At 41.0% G+C, this 27,846-nt stretch overlaps 1 long non-coding RNA gene across 1 annotated transcript; it reads right to left on the reverse strand.

The window, feature by feature from the left end:
• Window positions 1-3,737: 3,737 nt before the first annotated feature.
• Window positions 3,738-27,302, reverse strand: LOC126267561 (uncharacterized). Its single transcript, XR_007549029.1, has 2 exons — window positions 27,114-27,302; window positions 3,738-4,612 (listed from the first exon to the last, which is right to left on the reverse strand). It is a non-coding gene; the product is annotated as an uncharacterized LOC126267561 (long non-coding RNA).
• Window positions 27,303-27,846: the final 544 nt, after the last annotated feature.

A 27,846-nucleotide genomic window follows, 5' to 3' on the forward strand; every position in this document is an offset into this window, starting at 1 on the left:
TACCAATAGAGATGTCCAGTTTTGCAGCAAGATTTTTCATTCTGATCCGTTGATCACCTCAGATCAGAATGTCCGCACGCTCCAATGTTGCAGGAGTCAGAGCACGCAGGACATGGACAGGTTAGCGCGACCAAGCTGCGAAGGCGGCAGACTCCTCGCCCAACGACTCAACATGGTTTTGTTCACTCCCAGGTCTCCTTGTCACTCTGTTCTACAAGTGCCTATGAATATTTGAGATGCTCTGGTTTTCCGTCAAATAGGAATTCAATGACAAATTTCTGCTTGGAACGAACCTCTATTACAGACGCCATTATGAAGGACACGTAAAGTGCTGCCACATTTCGAAACTTCAGTGAACTATAGTAGCAGAAGAGGATATATTCCAAATCTTGATTTTTTTAAACCAAACTGAGCGAGGGAAAAATGGGTCTCATTACTTACTGTACGACCCTCGTACACGTTTTCGAATAGTTCTTGTCGTCACACGAAACGAAGATTGTTAAGTAGTCTCCAGTTATCTAACCGTTTAGAGATGAACTACAAGAACGAAACTTCCTGGCAGATTAAAACTGTGTGCCCGACCGAGACTCGAACTCGGGACCCGAGTTCGAGTCTCGGTCGGGCACACAGTTTTAATCTGCCAGGAAGGTTCATATCAGCGCACACTCCGGTGCAGAGTGAAAATCTCATTCTGGAACTACAAGAACATCAGTTTGTAACAGCCAATGCCATTTGTGCAATGAGCTCTTAGCAATGAATTTAATTTCTGAGGAAAAAGTAGAAAATATGAATGCAGTTTTCAGAAAGCAGAAAAAGACATTAAGATTAATAACCAGATATAGAATTAAGTCTCATTGTATAGATTATTTCGTGAAGCTGAGGATTGTAAGCACATCATATGAGAACATTTAGTAGCCTGTTATGCAAATCGTAAAATAACCTTAATTGTTGACTATACAGTTTTTACTGTGACAGTGAAACTAGATACAGATTAAACTTACATTTACCAAGAAAGAATAAACATAATGCTCAAAACATTACTATGAATGAAAGTTCCTGCCAGATTAAAACAATGGAGACGAGGTAATGGCCGAATTTGGTAGAGCACTTGCCCGCGAAAAACAAAGGTCTCGAGTTCGGCATTCAGTTTCAATCTGCCAGGAAGTTTCATATCACTGCAAACTACGCTGCAAAGCGAAAAATCTCGTTCTGGATTATTATCTATCTAGAAATGAAATTGTACAATCAATTGCCCAAAGAGAATAAGGAGATTAATAAGATTTACTTATTTAAAAAGACAGTTCTAGTTTTGTGTTCTTTGCTAAGTTGCTATCTTATGTATTCCTCGATGTTGGGAGTAGTGCCAATGACAGCATTCATATGAAAAATATTGTTACGTAAACGACAATCGAAAGATCTACTACGTCCACGTAATGCTGATGACACTGTAAACACCGGAAATATTCCTAAGATGTGAATGAGCTTTTCAGTTTGCTGTGCCCTTAAGAAAGAAAATAGTAATAACTGGAATAGCTAATGATTTATGTTGTTCGAAATAAGTATTGTTGGTATCTACGCCCTAGCTCCTGTGTCTAGTTACAGAAATGAGAGTGAAGGTCAGTGGCTTGTACTTTTGGTATTTCGGATCTGGATCAACTCAGCGGCTACATATTTGAGATGGAAGCCAGGTTCCGCATTTCTGAGCCTGCTCAAGAACCACAGTGGATGTGTCAATGTATCACTCCTGTAGCTGGTATAATTAGCTACATCAAAGAATATATTTGACAACTCTGTGTCTGTTAACTCCTGGAATGGTACAGAATTATCCAGCTAAATTCACTTGATGTTCAAAAAAATGTTCAAATGTGGGTGAAATCTTATGGGACATAACTGCTAAGGTCATTAGTCCCTAAGCTTACACACTACTTAATCTAAATAATCCTAAGGCCAAACAGACACACCCATGCCCGAGGGAGGACTCGAACTTCCCCCGGGACTAGCCGCACAGTTCATGACTGCAACGCTCACTTCATGTTTCTTGTCATTTCGATTAAATAATCTGAGTGATTTTTATGTAATATGTGACGTTGGCTTATTAAATTTTAAGTTTCGATTAGAGAAAGATTGTTCCATGCAGAAAATATAATTAATGTCATCTTTTACGACAAAATTATCTATCTTAGCTATTATTATGGTAATGACAGAGGAGGGATCACAGTAGTGGTTCGCTAGCTTAGTGGTAATGTGACTGATGTCTGAAATGATGACTGTGCTTGCTATGTGCCAAACTAATACACTGTGTCAGCATTTTTCCTCTGCTTTGAACTGGCAAATTGAAAATTGGCGAGGAAATCTTAATAAAACCTGTATATCGTAAGTCTTCTCCTTACCTGTATTTCATAAGGCCTCTCGTTACCTTGAGTCTGTACATTGTAAGCACAGAGGTGCAACACTTATGACATTCCTGAACTAGGCATGTTTTAATATCGCAATTTTTTGCTTCACTCAATAAAAATTAAATAACTTCGTTAACACATATTTTGAATAATTGCCGAGTGGAAAGGCCAGATAAATAGGTAGGCAGTGTAATTTCATCGGTAGCAGACTGGGACGTTGGTTTGGAGGCGATAAACAACCGTTTCATATGGAATCAAATATTGTGTTACTTGAATGTTGCTCTGTAATTTAACTGAGCCCACAATAAAATAGTTAACAGTGTACAAAATCATTTGATACCAAACCCAAAAAGTTTTTGACATGTACAAAGCCAAGTAAAAATTTTGCATATAGTTGTGAAAGTAGATAAGTGTCTTGGAGACAGGTCCTGGGAAGCTAATTCTGTGTCCTGATACTGTTTTTCATAAGCCTTTACTTAACTGATTAATTGGGTGCCACATAAATGTAACAGAACAACAAATAGACATTGACAATAGTGATACCAAAGTTGGAAGTCATTAAGAAGTAAAAAAAATTCAACAGTTTTAGGGAACAGGACAGTGAAACTAACAAAACATTTAGCAACTTCATTGCGTCTTTTGTTTTCTTACGTTTATTTGTACATAAATGTCAAATAATATCCTAATATTAATCATTTTTAGTTATTTCCAGCTAAATGGTTAAGCCTGAATGGTATATAATCAGCCCCTACAAAGGCATTCTTAAAATTTTTATACTTGTGTCTGCCACGCCCTATATATCTTAGTATCCAGTTGCTATGGCCGTGTTTCGAACGTTCAGTCAGGTCTATAACTTGTCTTGTAAGCAGCAGACTTTCTGGAGTGCCCTCAACCGACCAGTCAAGTACTGTAAGCAATATATAAACATGGAGCATAGGAAGTTACACAGTGAGTGCTGGATATCTCACATTTCCTGAATCAGTGACTCACCCTGTCTGACGTGACGCCCTGACCCAGTTTCTTTTTTATGCTGTTGTTAAATAACCCGAATTTTCTGCCTTTTTGTCTACAGTGACACAAATGTTTCACTATCGAGTATACTTTGCATTGAAGATGAAATATAAATATATGTAACAGTAATATGTTAAACAATTAATTAAAAACTAGAAATGAATAAATAAACAATTTTTTAGATGCAAATTCTCCTATCTATGCTATAATAATCTATCAATCACTCCTACAGCATGGTGTTAACAGATGAAATTGTCCACAGCAGTAATTGGAAAATAATCGTTACCTTTTTATACTTTACACATGGTATAAGTGTTAACAAAGATTGCATTCAAATTTACCAACGCAATTTATTGAACAGGCAATTTTTTACATAGTTTAACACAGATATAATGTTTTGCTATAATTCTTGAATGGATGAACAGAAGAAAACTAATTGCCTTAAGCCAATAGATTTTGAATAAACATGGAAATATGTTTTCCATCAACAAATTTATGGACACCTATGAAAACTGCAGGTCAAGAATTTATCAACTGATTCAGAAATAGATCCATGATCTGAAACAGAAACTAAATGAACAATGGTTCCAGATAAACGTATTATTTTAACTATTATGCTAGGATTTTTTTTTCAGTACATCACAGACATTGTGTCGACGCTGGCATACATTGAAAACATAATAATGTGTCTACATGTCTAAAACAACATGTAAACGACGTAAAAATTTAAGCACTCCCAGTTAATTGAATTAAAACATTGTTAATACTAAACTTTTTGTTAAAATAGTAAACACTCAAATATTCATCCTAATTCTCAGTTCATTGCTACTTTCATGTTAAAGTCCAACATAGAGCAGTAGCACTTTTTAACGTCTTAAGAGTGAATGTCTATTCTGCAGAATTAACCAAGGAGCCAGTAAACTTCTTCTCAGTAGTTGTAGTGCTGGTGGTGCCGAAGAAGTTGGTGGTACCAATAGTGGTTATGATGTCCATATTTGTAGTCATAGTTACCACCACCACCACGAATGGTGTGGCTTATACCAATACTCATGTCCCCATCCATGGTCATGTGCCCATCCACAATCTTCATCCAATCCATGGTCATCACGCCAACTCCAATAATGACCATAATGAGGATCAACTACTGGGTATGCCTTCAGCATCACGAAACACAGTGCCAGCGTCAGCAGCACAGCCGAGACCACCTGTTGGACAACGATAACTCACTGTCATCTTCGAATGATTGTGTTTAGGGCGCCAGCAGAATCCCGTTCATAGACACATGCAGCTGTGGCAAGGTGAGCACAAACAAAAGAAAAACCTATTCCCAGGGAAGTATTGTAATTATTGCTAAATCTTGCGTCGGTGTATGTAGCTAGGTAACCCAAATACCGTAAGTGGTGCGAAATCTATACAAATTAAAACCTAAAAGTTAGTTTGTTCAAAATCGTTTATTTCCAGAAGTTGTCAATCGATTACTTCTAATTTTCACACAACGTTGCATTTTAATACAGGCGTGTTTTAGGTACCGACTTCTTATATATAAAGTTTTTCTATTCTTGTAACAATGTTTCCCTGTTCAATTTCTAAAACATTACTATATTAACGAAATAAATACATAAAACACATTTGTATTCCCATGAAATGTTGTATCAAAATTTCAAAGTATTCGGTCCAAAATTTGCGGAGATTTGCCGTTGGGAATAGCTACATTTACTATATAAAAATGAAAGAAGATGTTCATTTTTCCAAAATACCAAATATTCAAAAGTTCTTCATTGGCTGCTTTGAAATGTTGACACAATGGTGCATTCGAATACTCAAGTGGTTTTGTATTCCTATTCACCGAACGCCGTCTGGTACACATGGAATATTTATATAATAAAAGGGGAAACGATATAAAAATGTAAATATCGGTTTGTTCAGATTCGTTAACCTTCGAAAGTTCTTGACTAATAGCTGTGAAATTTTGACATAATGTTTAATTATAATACAGTAACATATATTTGAGTAAAAATTCTTTAATATATGAATATCTCAGTACATGTAATGTATAAATATATGTGTGTAACAGATAAAAACTTTGCTACCAAAAATCTCAAAATATACCTTTCCGATTTACTTCAAATTTTTACATGTTTCTGTAATAAACGTTTAGACACATATGGATCATATAATTTTTAATAATAAATGTATATACAATAAATGCTATAGTGAAACGTTAGCAAACAGTTACGTTGTATTTAAGGCTTATTGCTTTATGATTAGAAAACTAATACAGAGTCGGATCGGCGTTAACAATAAACAAGGCTCAAGAACAGAGAGGGGTGGAAAGGAGGGGATGAACAGAGAGAGGGGCTGGAGGACATGGAGAGAGAACGGGAAGGAGAAGATGAACGGATAAGGGGGGAGAAAGTGATGGACAGAGAGAGGGAGAAGGAGGAGGTGATGGAAAAAAAAATCGGGAGAGAAGGAAATTAGGACATACATCCCACCTTCATATATTTTAGAAATATATTCTTTCCTTTTCCTTTGTTACCCGTTTAAGCAGACTGAGCCACAACATTGTAGTTGGGTACAGTTAGTATTAGCACATAAGCTTATGGTTTTCTTAATGTACAAAAGATTTTAGTCCCCACAGCAAGTACAGAATGTTCCCAACGAACCATTCCTTATATTATGTGCAGAATTTTTATTGAGTACAGAGATACAGATGGTTACAAGAGATAAGTTATCATTTCGCGTCATGGTATCCCTAGTTCGTATGGGTTTATTTACAGATGTCATCTTTGGTTTGATTTGCAAATTGTGAAGTTGTCCTTGAGCTTACTTAATTTAATTTTTCGAATTCGATTGTGATTCGTCTTCCAATTGCACTGTATTAGTCATTCATGCCTTACTAACACGTGCTAAGTATGCTGATACGGAACTTGTGTTCGGGTTTTCAAGTGCAAACGCTGCTGCTTATTGCTGCATCACACAGTGGGCTATTCCATAACCTCACAATACCATGATAAAGAAAGTTTTCTCGTGTCTGCACCAAACTGATCGGGACTGGTGCAAATGGTTCAAATGGCTCTGAGCACTATGGGACTCAACTGCTGTGGTCATTAGTCCCCTAGAACTTAGAACTACTTAAACCTAACTAACCTAAGGACATCAAACACATCCATGCCCGAGGCAGGATTCGAACCTGCGAGCGTAGCAGTCGCACGGTTCCGGACTGCGCGCCTAGAACCGCGAGACCACCGTGGCCGGCGACTGGTGAAGTGATTATCATTCGTGTCTCATTTGAATATACAAATAAATGGTGCGTGGATGAAACAGAAGACATTATGCTGTTGGTAGCATGTGGTCCTCCAGCTAGCATATGCAAAACTTCTATGCATATTGTAAAATACATCATTAGCATTATGACTAGTGCTCCCATCAGAACAGAACGCCAAGGCGGTCTCAGGAAAGCTACACATAGTGTTGGCAACAGAATTCGAAAGAGCACTGAAGTCGATAGTGAAATTTATGGAAACTTAAGTATCTCAATAACATCTACAAAAGGTTAACTCATAAACAGTGACTGTAAGAAACTGGTAGAAAATGGCGTCTGTTCAAAGTTGTTGAAGTTTAGTAATAGGACCACAAGTAAAAATGTTAACATAGCAGTCAATAGTGTCAAACATCAATTTTACGAAAGAATACTGAATAAAACCAATATTACTTTTACGCAGGGTGAGAATGACTTGTTATGTAAAGACCTTAAATATAATTTGCCTGCTCAACTCGATAAATATCCAGTTATATGTAATCTTATTGTAGATCTTAAAATCGGTTTCGAATCCCTGAAATTAGAGAAAACCGAGCAAGTCAAATGTGCCTATGAATGTAATAACATAATAGAAAAAGAAATTAAATTACCCTCCTAATGGGCCGTTGGGCGAATATAGCAGAGTAAAATGCATTAATCGTAAGCTTAGAGAACACGACGCGTTAGTCACTAAGAGTGACAAAGGGAACACTGCTGTGGTGGCTTATGAAAACGAATGTATAGAAAAGACTGTAAAGTTTTTTGAGGAAACTGACATCACTGAGGTTACCGTAGATCCAACCGCGGAACTGCAAAATGAAATCCGGCGCACTTAAGCTAGTTCTGTCAGCCTGTTCAATAATTTCCAAAAGAAAGGTCTTATAAATATGAACCCGAAACCACCCGTGCTCAGAAGTCATTTCAAACTGCACAAACAAAATCAGCCGATTCGCCCTGTAGTGAATGGAATAGGTAGTCAACATCACACACTTGCTTGGCACCTCCATTTTAAAATTAAAGACGCTTTCACATTTGAAAATAATTTTTCTATTAAAAATAGCAAGGAATTAATTAACAATATTCAAACTGTAAGATATACACCTGACACTAGACTGGTTTCCTTTGACATGGACAGTCTTTATACAAATGTCCCGGTCCATGAAAACATAGCCCTTGTAAAAAAGAGTCATCTAAAACATAAAAATCTAAGGGAAATTCAGATTGCGGAACTGATTGCTTTGCTTAAGGTCGTTTTAAAATACAATTATTTCACGTTCAATGGGAAACTGTACGTGCAACCAGATGGTTTAGCAATGGGTAGCCCCCTCACTGGTATTTTAGCAGATGTTTTTATCAACGCCCTGGAAATAACGCTCTTCAATTCAAGTTCAGAATTACGCCACAAAATCCGCTATTATGCACGTTATGTTGACGACATTATCATTGCTTTTGATGGTACTGATCGTGAGTTAGAGCTTCTCTTCCATACTTTCAATGGTTTACATGAAAAGATTTCCTTCACAAAAGAACTTCAGAATGAAAAAAGTGAACTTAACTTCCTCGATTTAACAATTTCTGTACAGAACAGTTGCTTCAATTCCAATATCTTCCGTAAGGAAACGTATTCAGATAATGTCATCCCTGCTGACTCAACTTTTCCAAAAGCTCATAAACTGGAGTTTTTTCATTTTGCTATTCACCGTATAGTAACTACTCCTTCTTCACCTGCCGATCAACAAAAGGAATTGAATGTCATCAAAGCGATTGCGGCTAATTATGGGTACAATCAGAATATGATTGATCACTTGTTCAGTAAGAAAACTTCCCAAAATTGTTCGACTTCGAGCAACAACCTCCCCACTGATAGCAAAGAAGCTAAAAAATTTATCTCAAATCCGTTTCTTGGGTAATGTATCGAACAGGATTAAACGTCTTCTAAGGAAAAAATGTAACTGTAACGTCTCCTTCTCTACAGATACCAGTTTAAAAAGAAATCTTGTACATTCAGTATAGATTGCCAGCGATTGGTTTTCCAATTCAGGTGTTTACTAACTAACCTGTAACAACTGTCCTACATATTACACTCCTGGAAATGGAAAAAAGAACACATTGACGCCGGTGTGTCAGACCCACCATACTTGCTCTGGACACTGCGAGAGGGCTGTACAAGCAATGATCACACGCACAGCACAGCGGACACACCAGGAACCGCGGTGTTGGCCGTCGAATGGCGCTAGCTGCGCAGCATTTGTGCACCGCCGCCGTCAGTGTCAGCCAGTTTGCCGTGGCATACGGAGCTCCATCGCAGTCTTTAACACTGGTAGCATGCCGCGACAGCGTGGACGTGAACCGTATGTGCAGTTGACGGACTTTGAGCGAGGGCGTATAGTGGGCATGCGGGAGGCCGGGTGGACGTACCGCCGAATTGCTCAACAAGTGGGGCGTGAGGTCTCCACAGAACATCGAGGTTGTCGCCAGTGGTAGGCGGAAGGTGCACGTGCCCGTCGACCTGGGACCGGACCGCAGCGACGCACGGATGCACGCCAAGACCGTAGGATCCTACGCAGTGCCGTAGGGGACCGCACCGCCACTTCCCAGCAAATTAGGGACACTGGGGTATCGGCGAGGACCATTCGCAACCGTCTCCATGAAGCTGGGCTACGGTCCTGCACACCGTTAGGCCGTCTTCCGCTCACGCCCCAACATCGTGCAGCCCGCCACCAGTGGTGTCGCGGCAGGCGTGAATGGAGGGACGAATGGAGACGTGTCGTCTTCAGCGATGAGAATCGCTTCTGCCTTGGTGCCAATGATGGTCGTATGCGTGTTTGGCGCCGTGCAGGTGAGCGCCACAATCAGGACTGCATACGATCGAGGCACGCAGGGCCAACACCCGGCATCATGGTGTGGGGAGCGATCTCCTACACTGGCCGTACACCTCTGGTGATCGTCGAGGTGACACTGAATAGTGCACGGTACATCCAAACCGTCATCGAACCCATCGTTCTACCATTCCTAGACCGTCAAGGGAACTTGCTGTTCCAACAGTACAATGCACGTCCGCATATACCCCTTGCCACCCAACGTGCTCTAGAAGGTGTAAGTCAACTACCCTGGCCAGCAAGATCTCCGGATCTGTCCCCCATTGAGCATGTTTGGGACTGGATGAAGCGTCGTCTCACGCGGTCTGCACGTCCAGCACGAACGCTGGTCCAACTGAGGCGCCAGGTGGAAATGGCATGGCAAGCCGTTCCACAGGACTACATCCAGCATCTCTACGATCGTCTCCATGGGAGAATAGCAGCCTGCATTGCTGCGAAAGGTGGATATACACTGTACTAGTGCCGACATTGTGCATGCTCTGTTGCCTGTGTCTATGTGCCTGTGGTTCTGTCAGTGTGATCATGTGATGTATCTGACCCCAGGAATGTGTCAATAATGTTTCCCCTACCTGGGACAATGAATTCACGGTGTTCTTATTTCAATTTCCAGGAGTGTATATTAATCAAATAGGCAGAGCTGTGAAAACAAGATATAAAGAACACCTGTTAGGTTAAAAAAGGAGTGAATATACACAGCTCTGCTTTTCCTGAACACCTCTTGATAGCCGGTCATACGCCTAAACAGTTAGAAGACACTGTTATCCTACACAGAGAAGTCAAAGGCCGTATATTAGATCTGCGGGAAGATTTACAAATTTTTAAACATCTAGAGCTCAAAGACGGTAATATACTTAACGACCAGTTGAACCTTGCTTGTAGACATTTTTTCGAAGGCTTTAAACCTGTACTGTTTATGGTATAACATTAATGCAGGTAACCTTAGAGGTCTATTTTCTCAGGAAGCTATGATGCACTTTGAATGCTTTAAGCTCACTACGCTTTATGTAACGTGGTTTTCTCGCGATGTATGGCTACCACTACATCGGCCCTTGTGTGATTTTGTCTGGATCTAAAACGTTGCTTCCCTGCGAATGTGTATTAACTGGATTGTGGACCAGGGTCCGTAATTCTGTCTTAAGAGCCATTATTGTCAATTTTAAAGTTCTAACATATATACCGTTTGTGGGCTTCACTAATATAGTAATGTAATTTTTATTTGGCTGTATATGCCACTGTGCGTAAGCGCCACCTGCCTTTTTGATGTACAACTACATTAATTGTACCAAGGCACCCATACTGTTATAACGGGAGTGTTAAACGCGTTCCTTCTTTTTGTTGTTACTTTATCTAAGGACGTAATTAATACTGATAATTTACACGTTGCTTTTGTACGCCAATTGGCACATGGTTCGCGCCATGAGCGCCACCTGCCCTGTTCGCAGAGTAACTACGCTGGCCGATTACACTCAGTCAGCTGTGAGGTCTCCAAGATCCATGTACTAATTTATATTTACGTGACAAACCCTATTTCAAGGGCTACATTTTAATTTTGACAAATGGATCTAAGCCGACATTTGTAAAGACGGCGATGGTACATTAGTCCTTACTAATGTAAAATTGTAAGTACCAGTCGTCGTTCTCATATTTCTGTAATGCAAGAGCTCTCTAATTTATGTTAGAATCTATTCTTGACTTAAGTTTCATAGTTTTCTAATGTAAGCTATGATGTTCATTGTCCTTAGGCCACCTTCTGAAGAAGACAAATTTAAATTTGTTGAAACCTAGATAAAGAGTTCTTTATCCATTGCAACTGGTCGGCTGTTTATAATTTTATTACGTAGTTAGTATGCTATTGATAACCCTATTTTCAAGACGACAACAGCAGAGTTCGTCTGGTTGGCAGGATGAGTGACTGGTATTCTGAACACTCCTCCATCCTATTACTTCCAGTTAGCATGGAAAATCACCAGACTTTAAACCATTAGAAAATCAGTAGGTAAAACGCCGACATAAACCTCCCAGGTATTTGGAGGAACGGCGCGATTAACCAATCAGCATGTTGCTTAGTCTGGGTGCGACGAACCTGCACATGCTTGTAGATTTACTTCCTAGCCGAATCCAGTCGGTTATCTAGTACCGAGGCTGAATTACGCGGTATTGAATGAGGCTGATAATGGATTCTTTATGGGAGTCTATTTTTTTTGTCCTACGATCTTATTTTCGCTTCCAAATATTTCTCGTTTTACGGCAGGAAACTCTATGTGAGTTTATTTATTATGTGTTACCCACATGAAATGACAACAGAAAGTTATACTGCATTCGTTATGTGTTTTACAAACATCTGTCTGTATGCTCTCCTTCGAATTTCTGTCTACCTTGCTTTTTCGGTTTTCACTGCCAAAGGAAAGGTTCTTTGTTTTAATGGATGCTGCGAATTGCTGTCAAGAGTGCCTTCTTATTCTAGATGCGTAATGTATGTTTACACTGAACAATGCTTGCTTGAAGATTTTGCTGACAATTGGTTAGCTTTGCCTTCATCTCTGAAATGCAGCTCCTTTCATTATCGTCTTTAGTTGCTACCTTCTGACGTTTCTCTTCTTCCTTTGTGTTGTCTCTTTCTACGAGCGTACTATTTCGTCACCATCGGAAGATTGCTAGAAAATGCTTGTTTTAGGTTGTACAAATAATGTATTTTGAACTCAAGACAATCGTCTCATCGGATTCAGTAAAATTCATGAGTATTAAATCTCCAGCAACTAACACCCAGCTTATTAGGCATGATTTTGTACTCATCTACGTTTTTCGCTAGTTAGTTACTGCGTCGCTATTTAGACACACCGGATTTTCAGTGTATGTTGGTAATAAGTCAGTTGAGATTCGACTGAAACCACTATAGTGTTTACGGAATACCTTATAGTACGATCAAAACTAATACTCTCTGGCACAGAGATTTGCAACAATAATTATTTACGCCGCAACCTGTAATGTCTACGTGTATGATGTTACGTTGACATCTGATAAGACCAATAAGGCCATATATATATATATATATATATATATATATATATATATATATATATATATCAAAAATAGGAAGTGCAAAATGGCTAAGCTGGGATGGCTAGAGGACAAATGTAAGGATGTAGAGGCTTATCTCACTAGGGGTAAGATAGATACTGCCTACAAGATAATTAAAGAGACCTTTGGAGAAAAGAGAACCACTTGTATGAACATCAAGAGCTCAGATGGACCCTCCCCGAGGTCCGCATCTACCAGTTTCTCCATTCGTCTGTAAAGAATTGGCGTTAGTATTTTGCAGCTGTGACTTACTAAACTGATAGTTCGCTAATTTTCATGTCTGTCAGCACCTGCTTTCTTTGGGATTGGAATTATTATATTCTTCTTAAAGTCTGAGGGTATTTCGCCTGTCTCATACATCTTGCTCACCAGCTGGTAGAGTTTTGTCATGACTGCATCTCCCAAGGCCGTGAGTAGTTCTAATGCAATGTTGTCTACTCCCGGGGCCTTGTTTCGACTCAGGTCTTTCAGTGCTCTGTCAAACTCTTCACGCAGTATCGTATCTCCCATTTTGTCTTCATCTACATCCTCTTCCATTTCCATAATATTGTCCTCAAGTACATCGCCCTTGTATATACCTTCTATATACTCCTTCCACCTTTCTGCCTTCCCTTCTTTGCTTAGAACTGGGTTGCCATCTGAGCTCTTGATATTCATACACGCGGTTCTCTTCTCTCCAAAGGTCTCTTTAATTTTCCTGTACGCAGTATCTATCTTACCCCTAGTGAGATAAGCTTCTACATCCTTACATTTGTCCTCTATCCATCCCTGTTTAGCCATTTTGCACTTCCTGTCGATCTCATTTTTGAGACGTTTGTATTCCTTTTTGCCTGCTTCATTTACTGCATTTTTTATATTTTCTCCTTTCATCAATTTAATTCAATATTTCTTCTGTTACCCAAGGATTTCTAGCAGCCCTCGTCTTTTTACCTACTTTATCCTCTGCTGCCTTCACTACTTCATCCCTCAGAGCTACCCATTCTTCTTCTACTGTATTTCTTTCCCCCATTCCTGTCAATTGTTCCCTTATGCTCAACCTGAAACTCTGTACAACCTCTGGTTCTTTCAGTTTATCCAGGTCCCATCTCCTTAATTTCCCACATTTTTGCAGTTTCTTCAGTTTTAATCTACAGGTCATAACCAATAGATTGTGGTCAGAGTCCACATCTGCCCCTGGAAATGTCTTACTACTTAAAACCTGGTTCCTAAATCTCTGTCTTACCATTATATAATCTATCTGATACCTTTTAGAATCTCCAGGGTTCTTCCATGTATACAACCTTCTTTCATGATTCTTAAACCAAGTGTTAGCTATGATTAAGTTGTGCTCTGTGCAAAATTCTACTAGGCGGCTTCCTCTTTCATTTCTTAGCCCCAATCCATATTCACCTGCTATGTTTCCTTCTCTCCCTTTTCCTACACTCGAATTCCAGTCACCCATGACTATTAAATTTTCGTCTCCCTTCACTATCTGAATAATTTCTTTTATTTCATCGTATATTTCTTCAATTTCTTCGTCATCTGCAGAGCTAGTTGGCATATAAACTTGTACTACTGTAGTAGGTGTGGGCTTCGTATCTATCTTGGCCACAATAATGCGTTCACTATGCTGTTTGTAGTAGCTTACCCGCATTCCTATTTTCCTATTCACTACTAATCCTACTCCTGCATTACCCCTATTTGATTTTGTGTTTATAACCCTTTAGTCACCTGACCAGAGGTCTTGTTCCTCCTGCCACCGAACTTCACTAATTCCCACTATATCTAACTTTAACCTATCCATTTCCCTTTTTAAATTTTCTAACCTACCTGCCCGATTAAGGGATATGACATTCCACACTCCGATCCGTAGATCGCCAATTTTTTTTCTCCTTATAATGACATCCTCTTGAGTAGTCCCCGCCCGGAGATCCGAATGGGGGACTATTTTAGCTCCGGAATATTTTACCGAAGAGGACGCCATCATCATTTAATCATACAGTAAAGCTGCATGTCCTCGGGAAGAATTACGGCTGTAGTTTCCCCTTGCTGTCAGCCGTTCGCTATACCAGCACAGCAAGGCCGTTTTGGTTAATGTTGCAAGGCCAGATCAGTCAATCATCCAGACTGTTGCCCCTGCAACTACTGAAAAGGCTGCTCCCCCTCTTCAGGAACCACATGTTCGTCTGGCCTCTCAACAGATACCCTCCGTTGTGGTTGCACCTACGGTACGGCCATCTGTATCGCTGAGGCACGCAAGCCTCCCCACCAACGGCAAGGTCCGTGGTTCATGTGGGGGGTTATATATATATATATATATATATATATATATATATATATATATATATATATATATATATTGTTGTGGTCTTCAGTCCTGAAAATAGTTTGATACAGTTCTCCATGCTACTCTATCCTGTGCAAGCTTCTTCATCTCCCAGTACGTACTGCAGCCTAAATCCTTCTGAATCTGCTAGTGTATTCATTTCTTGGTCTCCCTTTGCGATTTTTACCCTCCACGCTGCCCTCCAATATTAAATTGGTGATCCCTTGATGTCTCAGAACGTGTCCTACCAACCGATCCCTTCTTCTAGTCAAGTTGTGCCACAAACTCCTCTTCTCCCAACCCTATTAGTTATGTGATCTACCCATCTAATCTTCAGCATTCTTCTGTAGCACCACATTTCGAAAGCTTCTATTCTCTTCTTGTCGAAACTGTTTACCGTCTATGTTTCACTTCCATACATGGCTACACTCCATACGAATACTTTCAGAAACGTCTTCCTGACACTTAAATCTATACTCGATGTTAACAAATTTCTCTTCTTCAGAAACGCTTTCCTTGCCATTGCCAGTCTACATTTCATATCCACTCTACGTCGACCATCATCAGCTATTTTGCCCCCAAATAGCAAAACTCCTTTATTACTTTAAGCGTCCTATTTCCTAACCGGACTTAATTCGACTACATTCCATTATCCTCGTTTTGCATTTGTTGATGTTCATCTTATATCCTCCTTTCAAGACACTGTCCATTCCTTTCAACAGCTCTTCCAAGTCCTTTGCTGTTTCTGACAGAATTACTATCTCATCGGCGAACCTCAAAGTTTTTATTTCTTCTCCATGGGTTTTAATAGCTACTCTGAACTTTACTTTTGTTTCCTTCAATGCTTGCTCAATATACAGATTGAATAACATCGGGGAGAGGCTACAACCCTGTCTCACTACCTTTCCAACCACTGCTTCCCTTTCATGACCCTTGACTTTCATAACGGCCATCTGGTTTCTGCACAAATTGTAAATAGCCATTCGCTTCCTGTATTTTACCCCTGCCACCTTCGGAATTTGAAAGAGAGCATTCCAGTCAACATTGTCAAAAGCTTTCTCCAAATCTACAAATGTTAGAAACGTAGGTTTGCCTTTTATGAGTCTAGCTTGTAAGATAAGTCGTAGGGTCAGTATTGCCGCACGTGTTTCCATATTTCTACGGAATCCAAACTGATCTTCCCCGAGATCGGCTTCTGCCAGTTTTTCCATTCGTCTGTAAAGAATTCGCGTTAGTATTTTTCAGCCGTGACTTATTAATCCGATAGTTCGATAATTTTCACATATGTCAACACCTGCTTTCTTTGGGATTGAAATTATTATATTCTTCTTGAAGTCTGAGGGAATTTCGCCTGTCTCATACATCTTGCTCACCAGATGGTAGAGTTTTGTCAGGACTGGCTCTCCCAAGGTCGATATTTAGCATATCTGGGATGCCTTGCAATGTGGCAGTTCTGCGTGCTCGCGACGACCCTAGCATCTGAAGCAGTGCCGGAGGGAACTGACACCATGAATCCTGCAGGGCTGTCCATAAATCTGTGAGACTACGAGGGGGTGCAGACCTCTTCTGAACAACATGTTGCGAGGCATTCGAGATATGATGAATAAAGTTTATGTCTGGGGAGTGTGGTGCCTGCCGGAGGTGTTAAAACCCAGAAGTGTGTTCCTGGAGCCACTCTGTAGCAATTCTGGAGGTTTAGGGTGTCGGATTGTTCAGCTGGAATTGCCCAAGTTCGTCGGACAGGATGCTTACACACGTGTTGCCTGTCAGAGTCGTATCTAGACGTATCAGGGGTCCCATGTTGTCCAACTGTACACGAACCACGCCATTAGAGAGCCTCCACCAGTTTGAAAGGTCTCCTGCTATCATGCAGGGTCCGTGGATACATGAGGTTGTCTCCACACCCGTACACGTCCGTCCGTTCAATACAGTTTGAAACGAGACTCGTCTCAGCAGGCAACATGTTTCCAGTAATCAACAGTCCAATGTCAGTGCTGCGCAATTATCAAGTGTACACGAGTGGGCCTTCGGCTCCGAAAGCCCGTACCAATAATGCAACGTTGAATGGTTCGCACGCTGACACTTGTTGATGGCCCACCATTGAAATCTGCAGCAATTTGCGGAGCGATTGCACTTCTGTCACGTTGAATGATTCACTTCAGTCGTTGTTGGTCCCTTTCTTGCAGGATATTTTTCCAGCTGCAGGGATGTCTGAGATCCTGATATTCACGATACACTCGTGAAATGATGGTACGGGAAAGTCCCCACTTCATCGCTACCTGGGAGATGGTGCGTCTCATCGCTCGTGCGCCGACTATCACACCACGTTGAAACTCAAATTTTGATAACCTACCGTTGTAGGAGCAGTAACCTATCTAACAATGCACCAGACACTTGTCGTATACTCATACAGTAGAAGTTGCCTGCTGAAGCGCCTTATTCACCTGTTTATATATTTTAGTACACATGGCTATTACCAGTTTCTTTGGCGCACAGGGTGGTCCATTGATCGTGGCCGGGCCAAATATCTCACGAAATAATCGTCAAACGAAAAAACTACAAAGAACGAAACTTGTCTAACTTGAGGGGGGAAACCAGATGGAGCTATCGTTGGCCCGCTAGATGGTGTTTCCATTGGTCAAATGGATATCAACTGCGTTTATTTAAATAGGAACCCCCATTTTTTATTACATATTCGTGTAGTACGTAAAGAAATGTGAATGTGTTAGTTCGACCACTTTTTTTCGCTTTGTGATGGCGCAGTAATAGTCACAAACATATGGCTCACAATTTTAGACGAACGGTTGGTAACAGTTAGGTTTTTTAAATTAAAATGCAGAACTTAGGTACGTTTGAACATTTTATTTCGGTTCTTCCAATGTGATACATGTACCTTTGTGAACTTATCATTTCTGAGAACGCATGCTATTACAGCGAGATTACCTGTAAATGCCAGATTAATGCCATAAATGCTCAAAATGATGTCCATCAACTTCAATGCATTTGGCAATACGTGTAACGACATTTCTCTCAACAGCGAGTAGTTCGCCTTCCGTAATGTTTGCTCATGCACTGACAATGTGCTGACGCATGTTGTTAAGCGTTGTCGGTGGATCACGATAGCAAATATCCCTCAACTTTCCCCACACAAAGAAATCCGGGGAAGTCAGATCCGTTGAACATATGGGCCATGGTATGGTACTTCGGCGACCAATCGACCTGTCATGAAATATGTTTTTCAATACGGCTTCAACTGCACGCGAGCTATGTGCTGGATATCCATCATGTTGGAAGTACATCGCCATTCAGTCATGCAGTGAAACATCTTTTAGTAACATCGGTAGAACATTACGTAGGAAATCAGCATGTATTCCACCATTTTTATAATGCCATCGATAAAATGGGAGCCAATTATCCTTCCTCCCATAGTGCCGCACCATACATTAACCCGCCAAGGTCGCTGATGTTCCACTTGTCGCAGCCTTAGTGACTTTCCGTTGACCAATAGTGCCTACTATGCCGGTCTACGTTACCGCTGTTGGTGAATGACGCTTTGTCGCTACATCTACATCTACATTTATACTCCGCAAGCCACGCAACGGTGTGACATTATCTCCCTTTTCTGTTCCAGTCGCGTATGGTTCGCAGGGAGAACGACTGTCTGAAAGCCTCCGTGCGCGCTCGAATCTCTCTCATTTTACATTCGTGATCTCCTCGGGAGGTATAAGTAGGGGGAAGCAATATATTCGATACTTCATCCAGAAACGCACCCTCTCGAAACTTGGCGAGCAAGCCACACCGCGATGCAGTCTGCCACTTGAGTTTGCTAAATATCTCCGTAACGCTATCACGGTTGAGTGACGAAGCGCGCCGCTCTTCCTTAGATCTTCTGTATCTCCTCCGCAAACCGGTTTGGTACGGATACCACACTGATGAGCAATGTTCAAGTATAGGTCGAACGAGTGTTTTGTAAGCCACCTCCTTTGTTGATGGACTACATTTCCTAAGGACTCTCCCAATGAATCTCAACCTGGCACCCGCATTACCAATAATTAATTTTATAAGATCATTCCACTTCAAATCGTTCCGCATGCATATTCCCAGATATTTTACAGAAGTAACTCCTACTAGTGTTTGTTCCGCTATCATATAACCATACAATAAAGGATGCTTCTTTCTATGTATTCGCAACACATTACATTTCTCTATGTTAAGGGTCAGTTGCCACTCCCTGCACCAAGTGCCTATCCGCTGCACATCTTCCTGCATTTCGCTACAATTTTCTAATGCTGAAACTTTTCTGTATACTACAGCATCATCCACGAAAAGCCGCATGGAGCTTCCGACAACACTCCCCTGTGCCACGCCAGAGGTTACTTTAACGTCTGTAGACGTCTCTCCATAGATAACAACATGCTGTGTACTGTTTGCTAAAAACTCTTCAATCCAGCCACACAGCTGGTATGATATTCCGTAGGCTCTTACTTTGTTTATCAGGCGACAGTGCGGAACTGTATCGAACGGCTTCCGGAAGTCAAGGAGAATAGTATCTACCTGGGAGCCTGTATCTAATATTTTCTGGGTTTCATTAACAAATAAAGCGAGTTGGGTCTCACACGATCGCTGTTTCCGGAATCCATGTTGATTCCTACAGAGTAGATTCTGGGTTTCCAAAAACGACATGATACGCCAGCAAAAAACATGTTCTAAAATTCTACAACAGATCGACGTCAGAGATATAGGTCTATAGTTTTGCGCAACTGCTGGACGACTCTTCTTGAAGACTGGGACAACCTGCGCTCCTTTCCAATCATTTGGAACATTCCATTCCTCTCGAGACTTGCGGTACACGGCTGTTAGAAGGGGGGCAAGTTCTTTCGCGTACTCTGTGTAGTTTCGAATAGGTATCCCGTCAGGTCTAGTGGACCTTCCTCTGTTGAGTGATTCCAGTCGCTTTTCTATTCTTGGACACTTATTTCGATGTCAGCCATTTTTTCGTTTGTACGAGGATTTAGAGAAGGAACTGCCATGCGGTCTTCCTCTGTGAAACAGCATTGGAAAAAGGTGTTTAGCATTTCAGCTTTAGGCGTGTCATCCTCTGTTTTAATGCCATCATCATTCCGCAGTGTCTGGATATGCTGTTTCGAGCCACTTACTGATTTCACGTAAGACCTGAACTTCCTAGGATTTTCTGTCAAGTCGGTTCGTAGAATATTACTTTCTAATTCACTGAACGCTTCACGCATAGCCCTCTTTACGCTAACTTTGACATCGTTTAGCTTCTGTTTGTCTGGGAGGTTTTGGCAGCGTTTAAACTTAGAGTGAAGCTCTCTTTGCTTTCGCAGTAGTTTCCTAACTTTGTTGTTGATTCACGGTGAGTTTTTCCCGTCCCTCACAGTTTTACTCGGCACGTACCTGTCTAAAACGCATTTTACGATTGCCTTGAACTTTCTCCATAAACACTCAACATTGTCAGTGTCGGAGCAGAAATTTTCGTTTTGATCTGTTAGGTAGTCTGAAATCTGCCTTCTATTACTCTTGCTAAAGAGATAAACCTACCTCCCTTTTTTTATATTCCTATTAACTTCCATATTCAGGGATGCTGCAACGGCCTTATGATCACTGATTCCCTGTTCTGCACTTACAGAGTCGAAAAGTTCGGGTCTGTTTGTTATCAGTAGGTCCAAGATGTTATCCCCCCGGGTCGGTTCTCTGTTTAACTGGTCTAGGTAATTTTCGGATAGTGCACTCAGTATAATGTCATTCGATGCTCTGTCCCTACCACCCGTCCTAAACATCTGAGTGTCCTAGTCTATATCTGGTAAATTGAAATCTCCAACTAAGACTAAACAGAAGACGTGCAAAAAATTTTTCATCGTCCAGTAATTTCCCTTGTGCCCAGTGGCAGAACTTTACACGACTTTCAAAGTCGTCGCCATGCAATTCCTGGTGCATAGAAATATGGTACGGGTTGATGTAGGATTCTCAACACCGTCGTTTTTGAGATTCCTGATTCTCGAGCAATTTGTCTGCTACTGATGTGCGGATTTGCCGCGATAGTAGCTAAAACACCTACTAGACAGCATCATCATTTGTTGCAAGTCGAGGTTGAAGTTTCATATGTGGCTGAACACTTCCTGTTTCCTTAAATAACGTAACTATCCGTCGAACGGTCCGGACACCTGGATGATGTCGTCCAGCATACCGAGCAGCATATATAGCAGACGCCAGTTGGGCATTTTGATCACAATAACCATACATCAACACGATATCGACCTCTTCCGCAATTGGTAAACGGTCCATTTTAACACAGGTAATGTAAACGAAGCAAATACCGTCCGCACTGGTGGAATGTTACGTGATACCTCGTACTTATACGTTTGTGACTATTACAGCGCCATCTATCACAAAGCGAAAAAAGTGGTCCAATTAAAACATTCATAGTTCTTTACGTACTACACGAATATGTAATAAAATATGGGGGTTCCTATTTTTAAAAAAACGCAGTTAATATCCGTTTGACTAATGGCAGCGCCATCTAGCGGGAAAACCATAGCGCCATCTGGTTTCCCCCTTCAAGCTAGTTTCGTTCTTTGTAGTTTATTCGTTTGATGCTTATTTCGTGAGATATTTGGCCTGGTTACTATCAATGGACCACCGTGTATACACCTGCAAACCGAGCGCCTCCCTAGGTGGCGGATAGGGGAATGAAATACTCGGGGCGGACCAAAATTACTAATAGCGTCTGTTCACACAGTGGGCGGCTACAAAAGACGTCTGCTCCACATATCAGTGGCGGCCTCAACCAACCTCCTGATCTGGAAAGTCAGGTTGTATTCGACAGCATGCCATATATCCAACTACTAAACATCATGATGGTGCATCGAGAAAAATCTCATTACCCCGGGCAACAGTCAGTAGACAGAGATCGTCGTGAGCATCGAATTCCGGGGGCTGACGAACACCACGAGAAGAATTGGAGCTTCTCGAACTCCCTAAAGACCAAACTCAAGGAATACATCGGCACACTCAACGTGAACACACTGATGAAGACAGGAAAGATTAAACATCTGACAGATACTCTCGAAAAATTTCAGTTCAAAATATGTGCACTGCAAGAATCACGATTCAGAGACGAAGACAATCTCAACACGGAGATCTTTAGAATATACAAAGAAAAACCATCGAGACAACTGAAAACCCTACGGCATTTTTGGGACAGGATTTGCAGTACAGAGATCCATCACGGACAGCATAATCGACTTTTCGTCACCAAACGAAAGAATCTGCACAATCACAATGAAATCAGGAAACAAATCCTACACAATAATCAACGCACATGCACCGACTAATGACTACAACAGGTAAAACCCGGACAAAATTGATGACTTCTGGACGACAATGGAAGAAACTGTCAGGAAAATTCCTGCACATATAGTAAAAATAATACTGGGAGACTTCAACGCTTAACTCGGAAAAGAAAAGATATACAGACATACCACAGGAAACATGCTCCACACAACGACACAAACAAAAATGGAAAACACCTGATAGTGTTTTGCAAAAGCCACGACCTCGCCATTATGTCAACAAAATTCAAGAAACCCACACGAAAATTTACCACATGGAAATTCCCCAGCAAAAAGCTAGTACCACAAATCGACCACGTAATAGTCTAGAAAGACTAAGAAAAAGAAATTTTGAACGTAGACACAAGTGAAGGCTATTTCGGCTCGGACCACCACCTACTACAGATCAGGATTCGTCTTTTGCCCAAGAAAAAGCCCCAGGACTAAATTGTTAGACCAGATCCAGAATAACTTACTTTAAACTAGACACAAATATCAGACATAATGAAAATGGTGAAAACGACAGACTGGACTCAACTTTCAGGAAGAATCCCAGAAGCCATGAAACTAGCGCAAGCACCACGCACAAGGAAACACCGTTGGTGGAACAAAACATGTAACCAACCTATTGACCAGCGAATCAGTGCACTGAAAAAATTTAATAGTCATAAATCCCCAGAGAATTGGATGTACTTCCTGAAAACACAGAAACAATCAAGCAAAATCATTTGCAGTGAAAAACGACAGTATGATAAACGGCGACTGACGGAGATCGAATCGGACTTCACGAAGAACAATATAAGAAAATTCTACAGAACTTTCAGAGAAAACGTGACTGTATATCAACCACCCAAATTGTGCTTCAGAAGACCGGATGGAACCCTATAAACCAATACCAAAAACAACTGTGACATTCTTCCCAAGTAATTTGAAAAACTCCGGCCGGCCTGGATGGCCGAGTGTTTCTAGGCGCTACAGTCTGAGACAGCGCGACCGCAAGTGTCGCAGGTTCGAATCCTGCCTCGGGCATGGATGTGTGTGATGTCCTTAGGTTTGTTAGGTTTAAGTATTTCTAAGTTCTAGGGGACTGATGACCTCAGAAGTTAAGTCCCATAGTACTCAGAGCCATTTGAACCATGTTTTGAAAAACTCCTCAACACGGACCCCCCTATGGAAGAAATGGTGACAGGAACGAGCACATACAATCCAGAGAGTGAACCTCCAACTCTAGAAGAAGTTAAAGAAATTATCAAATCACTCAAGAGTCGTAGAGAACCTAGAGAAGACGGTGTCATCGAGGAAATCTGGAAGTTAAAAGACCCGGAACTCACCAAAGATATCCACAAGGTCTTGGAAGATATCTTGGAGACCACGAAAGTTCCTGATTGACTAGAAAATTGCCCTGATACACCCACTACACGAAAAAGGTGAAAAGACTGACCCGAACAACTACAGAGGACTTCCCCTACTACCGGTCACATACAAGATCCTCTCTAAAGCTTTACTAAACATACTAGAATGCCATACCGACCACTTGATTGGGGAATACCAAGCAGGCTCCCGTAAAGAGCGGTCTTGTGCAGAACGAATTTGGAACTTGAAAATGATTTTACCACACAGACAGAACCTGATCATCACCTTTGTCGACTTCAAAAAGGCGTACGACTCTATCGACCGGAAAACTGTCTTCAAGATTCTAGCTGAATGCAAAGTAGACAATAAAACACGGACTATCATAGAGCAAACCTTCACCAACATAACCTCAGAAGTAAGGTTCTGAGGGGAACTATCAGCGCCATTTGAAATTCGCACAAGTGTCCGACAAGGCGATGCCCTCTCACCTCTCTTTTTCAACCTAGTGTTAGATAAGGTAATAAAAGAATGGGAAATGTCACAACAGGGGATAACTTTAGGAAACCTACAGATTAAATGCCTGGCTTTTGCAGACGATTTGGCAATTGTAACGAAAGGTATAAACGAAACAAAAGACACTATAACTACACTAAATCGCTTCCAAAACTGGACTACAGATCTCTTACGAAAAGACACAGTTTATGAGCACAGAGAAACTCATTTCTGTGCACAAAGTACGGCACGATTTACAAAACAAATACCTCGGTGAAACACTACAAATGAGCGGCCATAACAGAGAATCAAACGGAGAAAGAAAAACTAAACTCGACAAGGCATTCAAAGTAGTGTAGAAACATTATAACGAGAAGTCTATCTTACAAAAAGCCAAATTATTCCACTACGACACGGTGGTGCTCCCCGAGGCACTATATGCAGCAGAGACCATACTAATCCTAGGGCATACAAGTATCACAGAACTAGAAAAAGTAGAACGGAAAATACTTTGGAAAATATTTGACGCAACTAACAACAATGAATATGGATCATAAAACCTACAGAGGAACTATAAAAACATATGGAGACAATCACAGAAAAGATTAGAAAACGCAGACTACAATTCTATTGACACCACAGAATGTCATCACACAGACTGACCAAACAGTTCCTTCACACTGGGTAACCAGTAGAAACAACAAATGGGTGGCAGAGGTAAAAAAGCGATCAGAACCAACTCAACGTAACAGCAGACACAATAAACGACAGAATAAAATTCAGAAACATCATTAACAAAAGCAAACTACACGAGATACACTGTGAGAATCAAACAGGCGTAAAATGGACCGAAGAACGCAAGCAAGATCACAGCCGGAAGATGAAAGAAACATGGGCAACTCAAAAAGGCAATCAAAATGAAGCCGAAGACACGAATCCGACAAGAAGCATGGACAGAAACACAGCGAGCGAATGAGAGAAGTTTGGGCAGTAAGGTACGCAGCAAAAGGAATTGGTCATGTAGTTTAGTCCAACTGCCCTCTTTAAGGGCAAAACACCGAGGTGTGTTCAGAAAATTCCGGAAGATTCGTAATTTTTCGCGCCAGTGGAGTGATCGAACGAAATGCGGTGGGTATCCGTGCACACGCCTGTGTTTAATGTGTAACTACCGGAAGTTCATTGTTGGATGTCAGTTAGTAATTGTTGAGCGCTGCATTGAGTAGAAACTTGTGTCGCACAGTGTGCGAATTTCGAAGTGGCAGTGTTAGAGAAGCAACGCGTCTGCATTAAATTTTTACAGAAAACTTTTACAGAACCACCCCAAATGATGCAGAAATCCTACGGTGATGAATGATGAAGCTGTCTTATGAATGGTTCACACGGTTAAAAGTGGCCGGACGGAAGTTACAGATGACCGTCGTTCATAACACCCTTAGACTTCTACCGACGACTCACATGATAGAATCGTCAACGAAATTCTGCGTGGCAATCGCGTACTGACTGTCTGAAAGACTTCAGAAGCATGTAACATTCCAGTAGCATCATGTCACGAAATTCTGAGACAGCATCTTGGAATACATCGTGTTGCCGCTAATTTTATCCCGCGGCTCATGAGTTGAAACCAGAAACACCTTCACCTCAAAGTCTGTGAAGAGCAAGAAAAACGAAATCACTGTGCTGCCTGATCCTCTGTACTTTCCAGGTCTGGCCTCAGCAGACTATCTTTTCATTTCTAAAGTTGAAAACCTAGTTGATAGTGCCAAGTTTTGCAACGATAGGCGAGACAAAAAGAAAAATCACAGACGGCGTTTCACACAATCCAGTAAGAGGCGTAACAATACTGCTTTCGGAAGTGAAAATGGCGTTGAGAGCGGTGTATCAATTGTGGAGTGTAGTATTTCGAAAGTGACCATACACAATAAGTAAAAGGTAAGCGTAGAAATATTCTGAACAGACTTCATATGTATGTGTATACAAATTCATGTGTATGAGTTTGAGTGTGTGTGTGTGTGTGTGTGTGTGTGTGTGTGTGTGTGTGTGCGTGTTTCTAAATTACTGGAGCACATAGTACTTTCAACACCTGCAGATATGAAATTTGGTTGGTATAAGACTTTGTACCTCAAGAAAGATGTAAGCTGGAATTACCAGTGGCATTCTAAGTGGCAGATTGAAGCTCGGAAGAGAATAACGTCTACACTTTAGCTTGGCTGCAGAAATATGAAACAGATTGATACAGTGTATGGACAATAACTCTTTCAGATAACTTGACCTTACCAACCTCCCCCCCCCCCCCTCTTAATGGGTGAAATGGATGACATAATAATGAATGATGTACATTGCTGTGAGGTTACTAGTTTTAGATTCCACTTGTCTGGCCGGTGGCAGTCCTCAATACATATCGGTTCAAGTTTATTCCAGCAGGACTCTGCAGAAACATCTGAATATTTTAATCAAGAAATAAAACTCTTCAGAGTCATCACGAAGGAACTAAAATCTCCAATGAAATAGTACTGATACAAGAAGGTAAAAATAAACGAAAATTGTTTCTACACGGAATGCAATACGAACACGGAATGCAATACGAAAATTGTCAGGACAGTAAAATGTCTTTGGTATTAAAGCCAATACACCTCTAGGAATCTAATGATAACACTGCAGTACACAAACAACAATTTGTGTACAAACGACTATAGAGGTACATAAATTGTAATTTACAAGGATTTATTTCCGTTAGACAGTACCCGTGAGTGCAAGAAATCTCCTATAAAGTAAAAGAGAATGAAAATCTCTGGCTCGTGCTACGCAACAATGTTATGTGGAAAAATATAGACTTACTATAGACAAAATGTACATAAATATTAGCGAAATTGTTACAAAATATTGCAATTTTGAAACGACCATGGTTGAAAATGTCGCACATTAACTTAACAATGGTCAGTAAGTACTCACCAATTGCGTGTTCATGTCGCTAGTATCACTATGTTCTTGAACTAGAACCGCACCTTTTGTGTCTGAACGCTGCTGGCCTAGCCACACAATTACACCGGGAGCTTTGGAGGAAACCGTTAGGTAAGGGCGAAATTAACTGTCATTAGTACGGTACATCGGAAAACACTGCAGACGCAAACGGCTCCACATTATGGCCTCGGGCTACCGCGTCTGTCTCACCTAGATGACGATCGAGAGGAATGCATAGAAAGCTGTTACTTACGCAAACTGCACACGTCTAGTTTCACAGGGATCTCTCCCAAGCGACGTACGTCAAATTGTTCTGGAGAGGTGTCACCTTAGCTGTCGTTACACAGCAGTTTTCGTAGATGCAGGATTTCACTGCATTTAATTGTGTGTTCAACATTCGTCTGCCGCTCCCGATGTGAAATAAGTGTTTACTAATTTTAGAAATCATTCAAAACTCAGTGCACTCGACGAAAATCGAGTCTTATTATAGCAACAACACGGAAGCGGTGCAACGAATAGGTTTGGGAAGGACAAGCGCAAAAAAAAAAAAAAAAAAAAAAAGTGAGCAGAGGATCTTCAGTATGTAGTCACCTCGTACAACAATGAAAACAGCTACTTTTCAGAAGTGAAGGCAAGATTAATAATAATAGGAGCAAAATCTTCAAAAAGAGCATTTTTCATGGGATATATATTAAACACGTATTGATAACGTAGAGGCATCCCT

The sequence above is a fragment of the Schistocerca gregaria genome, chromosome 4, assembly GCF_023897955.1.
Source record: "Schistocerca gregaria isolate iqSchGreg1 chromosome 4, iqSchGreg1.2, whole genome shotgun sequence".
Lineage (NCBI taxonomy): Eukaryota > Metazoa > Arthropoda > Insecta > Orthoptera > Acrididae > Schistocerca > Schistocerca gregaria.